Consider the following 8,926-nt stretch of genomic DNA (forward strand, 5'->3'; position numbering starts at 1 on the left):
TACCAGTTTGTCTCTGTGAATGGTTTGTCCTCTCACAAATCAACTGTAAATTTCGGTGTACCTCAAGGTTCCGTTTTAGGACCACTATTGTTTTCACTATATATTTTACCTCTTGGGGATGTCATTCGAAAACATAATGTTAACTTTCACTGCTATGCGGATGAAACACAGCTGTACATTTCAATGAAACATGGTGAAGCCCCAAAATTGCCCTCGCTGGAAGCCTGTGTTTCAGCCATAAGGAAGTGGATGGCTGCAAATGTTCTACTTTTAAACTCGGACAAAACAGAGATGCTTGTTCTAGGTCCCAAGAAACAAAGAGATCTTCTGTTGAATCTGACAATTAATCTTGATGGTTGTAAAGTCGTCTCAAATAAAACTGTGAAGGACCTCGGCGTTACTCTGGACCCTGATCTCTCTTTTGACGAACATATCAAGACTGTTTCAAGGACAGCTGTTTTCCATTTACGTAACATTGCAAAAATCTGAAATTTTCTGTCCATAAATTATGCAGAAAAATTTATCCATGCTTTTGTTACTTCTAGGTTAGACTACTGCAATGCTCTACTTTCCGGTTAAATAAACTTCAGTTAGTGCTAAATACGGCTGCTAGAATCCTGACTAGAACCCAAAAATTTGATCATATTACTCCAGTGCTAGCCTCCCTACACTGGCTTCCTGTTAAGGCAAGGGCTGATTTCAAGGTTTTACTGCTAACCTACAAAGCATTACATGGGCTTGCTCCTACCTATCTTTCCGATTTGGTCCTGCCATACATACCTACACGTACGCTACGGTCACAAGACGCAGGCCTCCTAATTGTCCCTAGAATTTCTAAGCAAACAGCTGGAGGCAGGGCTTTCTCTTTTAGAGCTCCATTTTTATGGAATGGTCTGCCTACCCATGTGAGAGATGCAGACTCGGTCTCAACCTTTAAGTCTTTATTGAAGACTCATCTCTTCAGTAGGTCCTATGATTGAGTGTAGTCTGGCCCAGGAGTGTGAAGGTGAATGGAAAGGCACTGGAGCAACGAACCGCCCTTGCTGTCTCTGCCTGGCCGGTTCCCCTCTCTCCACTGGGATTCTCTAACCCTATTACAGGGCCTGAGTCACTGGCTTACTGGTGCTCTTCCATGCCGTCCCTAGGAGGGGTGCGTCACTTGAGTGGGTTGAGTCACTGACGTGGTCTTCCTGTCTGGGTTGGCGCCCCCCATGGGTTGTGCCGTGGCGGAGATCTTTGTGGGCTATACTCGGCCTTGTCTCAGGATGGTAAGTTGGTGGTTGAAGTTATCCCTCTAGTGGTGTGGGGCCTGTGCTTTGGCAAAGTGGGTGGGGTTATATCCTGCCTGTTTGGCCCTATCCGGGGGTATCATCGGATGGGGCCACAGTGTCTCCTGACCCCTCCTGTCTCAGCCTCCAGTATTTATGCTGCAGTAGTTTATGTGTCGGGGGGCTAGGGTCAGTCTGTTATATCTGGAGTATTTCTCCTGTCTTATCTGGTGTCCAGTGTGAATTTAGGTATATTCTCTCTAATTCTCTCTTTCTCTCTCTCGGAGGGCCTGAGCCCTAGGACCATGCCTCAGGACTACCTGGCATGATGACTCCTTGTTGTCCCCAGTCCACCTGGCCGTGCTGCTGCTCCAGTTTCAACTGTTCTGCCTGCGGCTATGGAACCCTGACCTGTTCACTGTGATTACTATTATTTGACCATGCTGGTCATTTATGAACATTTGAACATCTTGGCCATGTTCTGTTATAATCTCCACCCGGCACAGCCAGAAGAGGACTGGCCACCCCTCATAGCCTGGTTTCTCTCTAGGTTTCTTCCTAGGTTTTGGCCTTTCTTGGGAGTTTTTCCTAGCCACCGTGCTTCTACACCTAAATTGCTTGCTGTTTGGGGTTTTAGGCTGGGTTTCTGTACAGCACTTTGATATATCATCTGATGTAAGAAGGGCTATATAAATACATTTGATTTGATTTTGATTTGGCTGTAACGTAACAAAATGTGGAAAAAGTAAAGGGTTCTGAATACTTCCGAATGCACTGTAAGCAGAATTCTATATAAATATGATGCAAGAGCCCCCCAAAACTGTGCCCCCTCATCAATTTCAACTGCCCCCTTATTCATAGCTGCGGGAAGAGCATGACTTAGCCACTGAGGATCATTTGCTTCTTTTAAAGCTGTGGATTGTTTCAAATCACAAATGTGTAGGCTTATATGTCTTGTTAGGAAGCCCGCAATTTGGGCATCGCATGTAGCTGATTGAGATGCTGCTCTCCAGAATGCACTGAGCTGTCTCCCGACAATTTTTGCGCATTCATTGTTTTATTGTGCTAGTTTGCCATTTGATTGTCTATTTTTTAGCAATTCCCAGTATCTAGTATATAGTATATAGTAAATTTACCTTTAATCCCTGTCATTTGGTAACATTAGTTTCTGTTAATACATGGATTAATTAGGCCTACAGTAATTTACTGTGACGTTTACTGTGAAGCCGGAGTGGAAACGTTGTTGAATTTAATTTAATCTATTTGGGTAATAGACATAAACAACAAAATGTACAATGTGGACCCAGAGGATAGCACTTAAAGGTATTAACAAAGTATTGATTAATTGTTTCCAAAGTGGTCCTCGATGGCAAAAGTAATACCCCATATAATGATTAAAAGGCAAAACGAAATTACAAACAGCCATAAATACATTAATTTATATTGAAATCCTTGAAACTGGCACTATTCATTGCACTTTTCCCTAACCTTAAAAAACAACCTATTCATTGCACATCATCCCTAAACTAGGAAACAATCTATTTATTGAACATCATCCCTGTCTTTCAAATAAATGCTAAATGCATGCTCTTCAACCGATCGCTGCCCGCACCTGCCCGCCCGTCCAGCATCACTACTCTGGACGGTTCTGACTTAGAATATGTGGACAACTACAAATACCTAGGTGTCTGGTTAGACTGTAAACTCTCCTTCCTTCACATTAAGCATCTCCAATACAAAATGAAATCTAGAATCGGCTTCCTATTTCGCAACAAAGCATCCTTCACTCATGCTGCCAAACATACCCTCGTAAAACTGACTATCCTACCGATCCTCGACTTCGGCGATGTCATTTACAAAATAGCCTCCAACACTCTACTCAGCAAATTGGATGCAGTCTATCACAGTGCCATCCGTTTTGTCACCAAAGCCCCATATACAACCCACCACTGCGACCTGTATGCTCTTGTTGGCTGGCCTTCGCTTCATATTCGTCGCCAAACTCACTGGCTCCAGGTCATCTATAAGTCTTTGCTAGGTAAAGCCCCGCCTTATCTCAGCTCACTGGTCACCATAGCAGCACCCACCCGTTAGCACACGCTCCAGCAGGTATATTTCACTAGTCACCCCCAAAGCCAATTCCTAATCGGGCCGCCTTTCCTTCCAGTTCTCTGCTGCCACTAGAATGAATTGCAAAAATCACTGAAGCTGGAGACTCATATCTCCCTCACTAAATTTAAGCATCAGCTGTCGGAGCAGCTCACAGATCATTGCACCTGTACATAGCCCATCTGTAAATAGCCCGTCCAACTACCTCATCCCCATATTGTTATTTTTTTTTTTGCTCCTTTGCACCTCTCTACCTGCACATTCATCTTCTGCACATCTATCACTCCAGTGTTTAATTGCTAAATTGTAATTACTTCGCCACTACGGCCTATTTATTGCCTTACCTTCCTAATCTTACCTCATTTGCACACTCTGTATATAGATTTTTTTATATTGTGTTATTGACTGTACGTTTGTTTATTCCATGTGTAATTCTGTGTTGTTGTTTGTGTCGCACTGCTTTGCTTTATCTTGGCCAGGTCGCAGTTGTAAATGAGAACTTGTTCTCAACTGGCCTACCTGGTTAAATAAAGGTGAAATAAAATAAAAATTTAGGGGCCACAAGGGGGCAACCTCCAAATGAAAACCTTTGCCTGCTATTAAAGCTATTTCTACTATTTCTTTCCTTTATCTCCAAGGGGAGACAAATGCCTGTAAAGAAAAACGTGCACCTAGTAGTACTGTTTACTCTTGGGATTTTACAAGACATAACACTATCTTTGGTATTGTAACTGTGCTGGTTATACCATATCAATGTGGTATTTCATATAACCTGGGGCACGATCATTTAAGATGTCAAACATTTGATGCACTCTGGACTCCAAAGGCAACAAGACCACCTTCCGGAACTCCTGTTCCCCTGTGGGTCCTAGGGGGGACATTTAGCATGTACTGTAACTGATAACATTATTTTGTGTGACCTGCATTCTCTTGTTCAGCTTTTTTGATAGCCCACTATAGCAGAGCAGGCATAATCACCAAGCAGAGCAGGCATAATCATAATGACACTGAAGGTTGAGACAAGCAGTTTCTTGACTTTGATGTTAAGGTATCTAGTGTTATGATATAGAAATGTCAGTTAGCAATCTTGTTTCCAGAAAGGGATTGATCTATGGACACACTAAGATAAGTTACACGTTTTTGGCTCCCGAGTGGCGCATTGGTCGAAGGCACTGTAGTCCCTGGTTCAAATCCAGACTGCATCACATCTGGCCGTGATTGGGAGTCCCACAATTGGCCCAGCGTCCTCTGGGTTTGGCTGGGGTAGGCTGTCATTGTAAATAAGAATTTGTTCTTAACTGACTTGTGTGTGACCTTTATTTAACTAGGCAAGTCCGTTAAGAATTTTATTTTATTTTACAATGATGGCCAACCAGGAAACAGCAGGTCACCTGCTTTGTTCAGGGGCAGAACGACAGATTTTTACCTTGTCAGCTCAGGGATTCAATCCAGCAACCTTTCAGTTACTGGCCCAACACTCTAACCACCACTAGGCTACCTGCCACCCCCATTCATTACAAATTTCCCTGATCTTAAAAAACAACCTAGTCATATAAAGGTTAAATAAAAAATGATAAAAATCCTACACAGTTTACCTTCATCTTGTTAGCCCTAAACAATCTAAGTTTTGTTACAAACAAAATTGATTAAGTTATTCCCACATGTAGCGACAATGTGTTCAGTCAACCAATCTCTTACATAAGGCAATTCCTTACTCAAGGTCTCCTCTAAGCCGTATCCTTCCCTGATACCAGTATCGCTGAGTCATCAGCGTAAAGCAGGAGTCTAGCATATCATTGACATATATAAGAAATAATAGAGACCCTAAAATTGATCCCTGCAGTATTCTACAGGATATTTCTTTGGGCTCTGACAGAACATCACCAACATTACAAACTTGTAATAGGCCTGATTACCAGCAATGACGAGACAGCATACAGGGAGGAGGTGAGGGACCTTGCGGAGTGGTTCCAGGAAAATAACCTCTCCCTCAACGACTGACTGGGCTGATCAAGGAACTTCAAGAAACAGCAGAGGGACCACACCCCTATCCACATCGACGGGACCGCAGTGGAGAAGGTGAAAAGCTTCAAGTTCCTCGGCGTACACATTACTGACCATCTGAAATAGTCTACCCACACAGACAGCATGGTGAAGAAGGCGCAACAGTGCCTATTCACTTCAGGATGTTGAAGAAATTAACCTTGGCCCCTAAGACCCTCACAAACTTTTACAGATGCACAATTGAGAGCATATTGTCGGGCTGTATCACTGCCTGGTACGGCAACAGCTCCACCCGCAACCACAGGGCTCTCCAGAGGTTGGTGTGGTCTGCCAACACATCACCGGGGGCACACTGCCTGCCCTCCAGCACACCTACAGCACCCGATGTCACAAGAAGGCCAAAAAGATCATCAAGGACATCAATCACCCGAGCCAAGGCCGGTTCACCCTGCTACCATCCAGAAGGCGAGCTCAGCACAGGCGCATCAAAGCTGGGACCGAGAGACTGAAAAACAGCTTCTATCTCAAGGCCACCAGACTGTTAAATAGCCATCACTAGCCGGCTACCACCCGGTTACTCAACCCAGCACCTTAGAGAATGCTGCCTATATACATAGACATGGAATCACTGGTCACTTTAAAAAATGGATCACTAGTCACTTTAATAATGTTACATACTGCTTTACTCATTTCATATGTATATACTGTATTCTATTCTACAGTTTTTTAGTCAATGCCACTCCGACATTGCACATCCTAATATTTATATATTTCTTAATTCCATTATTTTACTTTTAGATGTGTGTATTGTTGTGAATTATTAGACACTACTGCACTGTTGGAGCTAGGAACAAAAGCATTTCGTTACATTTCTGTTGGTCAGATAAGACCTAAACCAATTCACTGCTACAGTACATCATTTAGACCCATGCATTTCCGTTTCATCAGGAGAATATCATTGTCCAGTGTCAAAATCTTTTTGCAAGTCTAACATGGCCCTACTTGTATACTGTACTTCCCATTCTCACTTTCCTGCTTGATGTGGTTAAAAAGGTGGATAAGGACAGTATCAGTGGAATGAGCTGTTCTAAAACCATATTGGAGTTTTTTTTTTAAAGTTTGTGCTGAGGATTGATACAGGCCTTTAGTTTCCTACATCTGTTTTACTGCTTTTCTTGTGGACCGGATCCACCCTGGCTGTTTTGAGAACATTGGGGGAATTTACCACTACTAATACCTAGGTTAGGGGTTAGGGTTAAGGTTAGGCTTAAGTTTAGGAGTTAGGTTTAAGGTTAGGGTTAGGGGAAGGGTTAGCTAAAAGGGTTAAGGTCAGGGTTAGCTAACATGCTAAGTAGTTGCAAAGTAGTAAGTAGTTGAAAAGCCGCTAATTAGCTAAAATTGTCTGTGATGAGATTCGAACTCGCAAGCTTTGGGTTCATAGACATTTGCGTTATATGCCTACTCACCCATCCCGACCAACTACACTACTTTAATTTTAACCATACAAAACTTAACATATTATACTAATTTGGGTGTGTCGTTTACGTTTACTATGTTACATCTAGTCTATGAGAGCAGGCTGCCACTGGTCGGGGGAGAGTGTTGGAGAGATTTTTCAAATACTGTGAGGTAATATCATCAGTTTTTTTTAAACGGACTTTGTTGACTTACTGTGTGAGGTGAAGAAAAAATGACTGAGAAACTCAGCTTATTAGTGGTGGTGATTTAAGACAATAATAAATCAGACATCCAGTTAGCATATTTGTGCTCAGGATCGCGCATTCCATCAACATTACGAGTACAGAGAAACCAGACACATTGTCACGCCCTGGCCTTAGTTATCTTTGTTTTCTTTATTATTTTAGTTAGGTCAGGGTGTGACATGGGGGATGTATGTGTTTTGTATTGTCTAGGGGGTTTTGTATGTTTACGGGGCAGTGTCTAGTCTAGGTGTATGTATGTCTATGGTTGCCTAGATTGGTTCTCAATTAGAGACAGCTGTCTATCGTTGTCTCTGATTGGGAACCATATTTAGGCAAACATATTCATTAGGTAGTTCGTGGGTGATTATCTATGTGTAGTGTTTAGTGTCAGCACTATTTGTTCTATAGCTTCACGGTCGTCGTTTTATTGTTTTGTATAGTGTTCTTCATTTTTCGTCTTCAATAAAATAAGATGTATTGTTATCACGCTGTGCCTTGGTCCTCCTCTCTTCCACAATACGACGATCGTGACACACATGCTCATTGATCACATGGAGCGCTCCTTACAAAATACAATGAAAAAATTGTCAACATTAGTAAATGATGGTAAGAAATAAACCAAAACTTGTTTCCCAGAAATGTAGCAGGTTGTGAACTCCGCAAACAAGTAAAGGACATATCCAGTGCTTGACTTGAACTGAAATAGGTGCCTGTACTCATTTTGGGTGCTGGTACTGTTCATATTTATGTGAAGGAGCTCCACAATAGGTTTGAGCTAATATTCTGTAAGAGGAACAGGAACTCAAGCAGTAGAAAATTGAATGTGCCGGCACTCAGCTCTGGTGAGCTCATGCCCAAGTCAAGCACTTTGATTGAAAACTTTTACCATAGCAAAGGTATCACAAATGACTTGTTTTAGCTGGGTATGGTAACAGAGAACAAAGTTTCCAATCTGCTATGCTTAATGAGCACAAACAAAGCAACTGGGTTGGTTAATCTTCCTGCAAGATTCATAAAGTATAATGCCTGTGTCACTGCTAAAACAATAACGCATAATATTGTAAACCTTTCTAACGTTAGTCACCTAGCCACCTAGCTAGAAATTATAACATATTGTACGTTTTACAAATTTGTAACATATAATATAAATTGTAAATCGTAGCATATCATACGAAATGGGGGATGGACATCCACAAATGAATACATACCATACAAACGTAACATATCATACTAAATGGAGTGTCTCGGATTTACGTACAAAATAATAAAATGCTCTGAGGCCAGAACTGAACAATTAATTGCGAGCACTGCTCCAGATCACTTGATATCCACCACGACTGGTAGAGAGGAACAGAGAGGGAGAGAACCCCGACTTAACTCAAACGATACTGTATGTTGTACAGCAGAGCGTGTGTCTGACTCCAAACCCCCACAACTAAATAAATAAGAGCATATCATGAGGGAACCGCTTACAAAGCAGCGCTGGTAGCTCTCCACGCAGAATGGTCCTCATATATAAATATCCAATGTTTTTTTCACACCCCTACCCCTACCCCAATCCCATTATAATTTATATAAGTAATGCAACAGAGGGGTTATGGTTAATATGATGGTTTTAGGCTTGGATTCTTCAACTGACAATTACTGTCACGAAATGCTAGATTCGATTATTTGTTGCAAAGAATTACAGGGTGAAGTTAATTCTAGTTTACAGCGGAACCACCTACTTATCTATGGAAAGGGAAGTGTTCTATGTCGGGCATGACGTAAATGGAATTTCCCTTATCTCTTGATTTACTCTCTGTGTTTTGATCGTACACCCTGGTGTATCTGCGCATATTT

The sequence above is a fragment of the Salvelinus alpinus genome, chromosome 11, assembly GCF_045679555.1.
Source record: "Salvelinus alpinus chromosome 11, SLU_Salpinus.1, whole genome shotgun sequence".
Taxonomy (NCBI): Eukaryota; Metazoa; Chordata; class Actinopteri; order Salmoniformes; family Salmonidae; genus Salvelinus; species Salvelinus alpinus.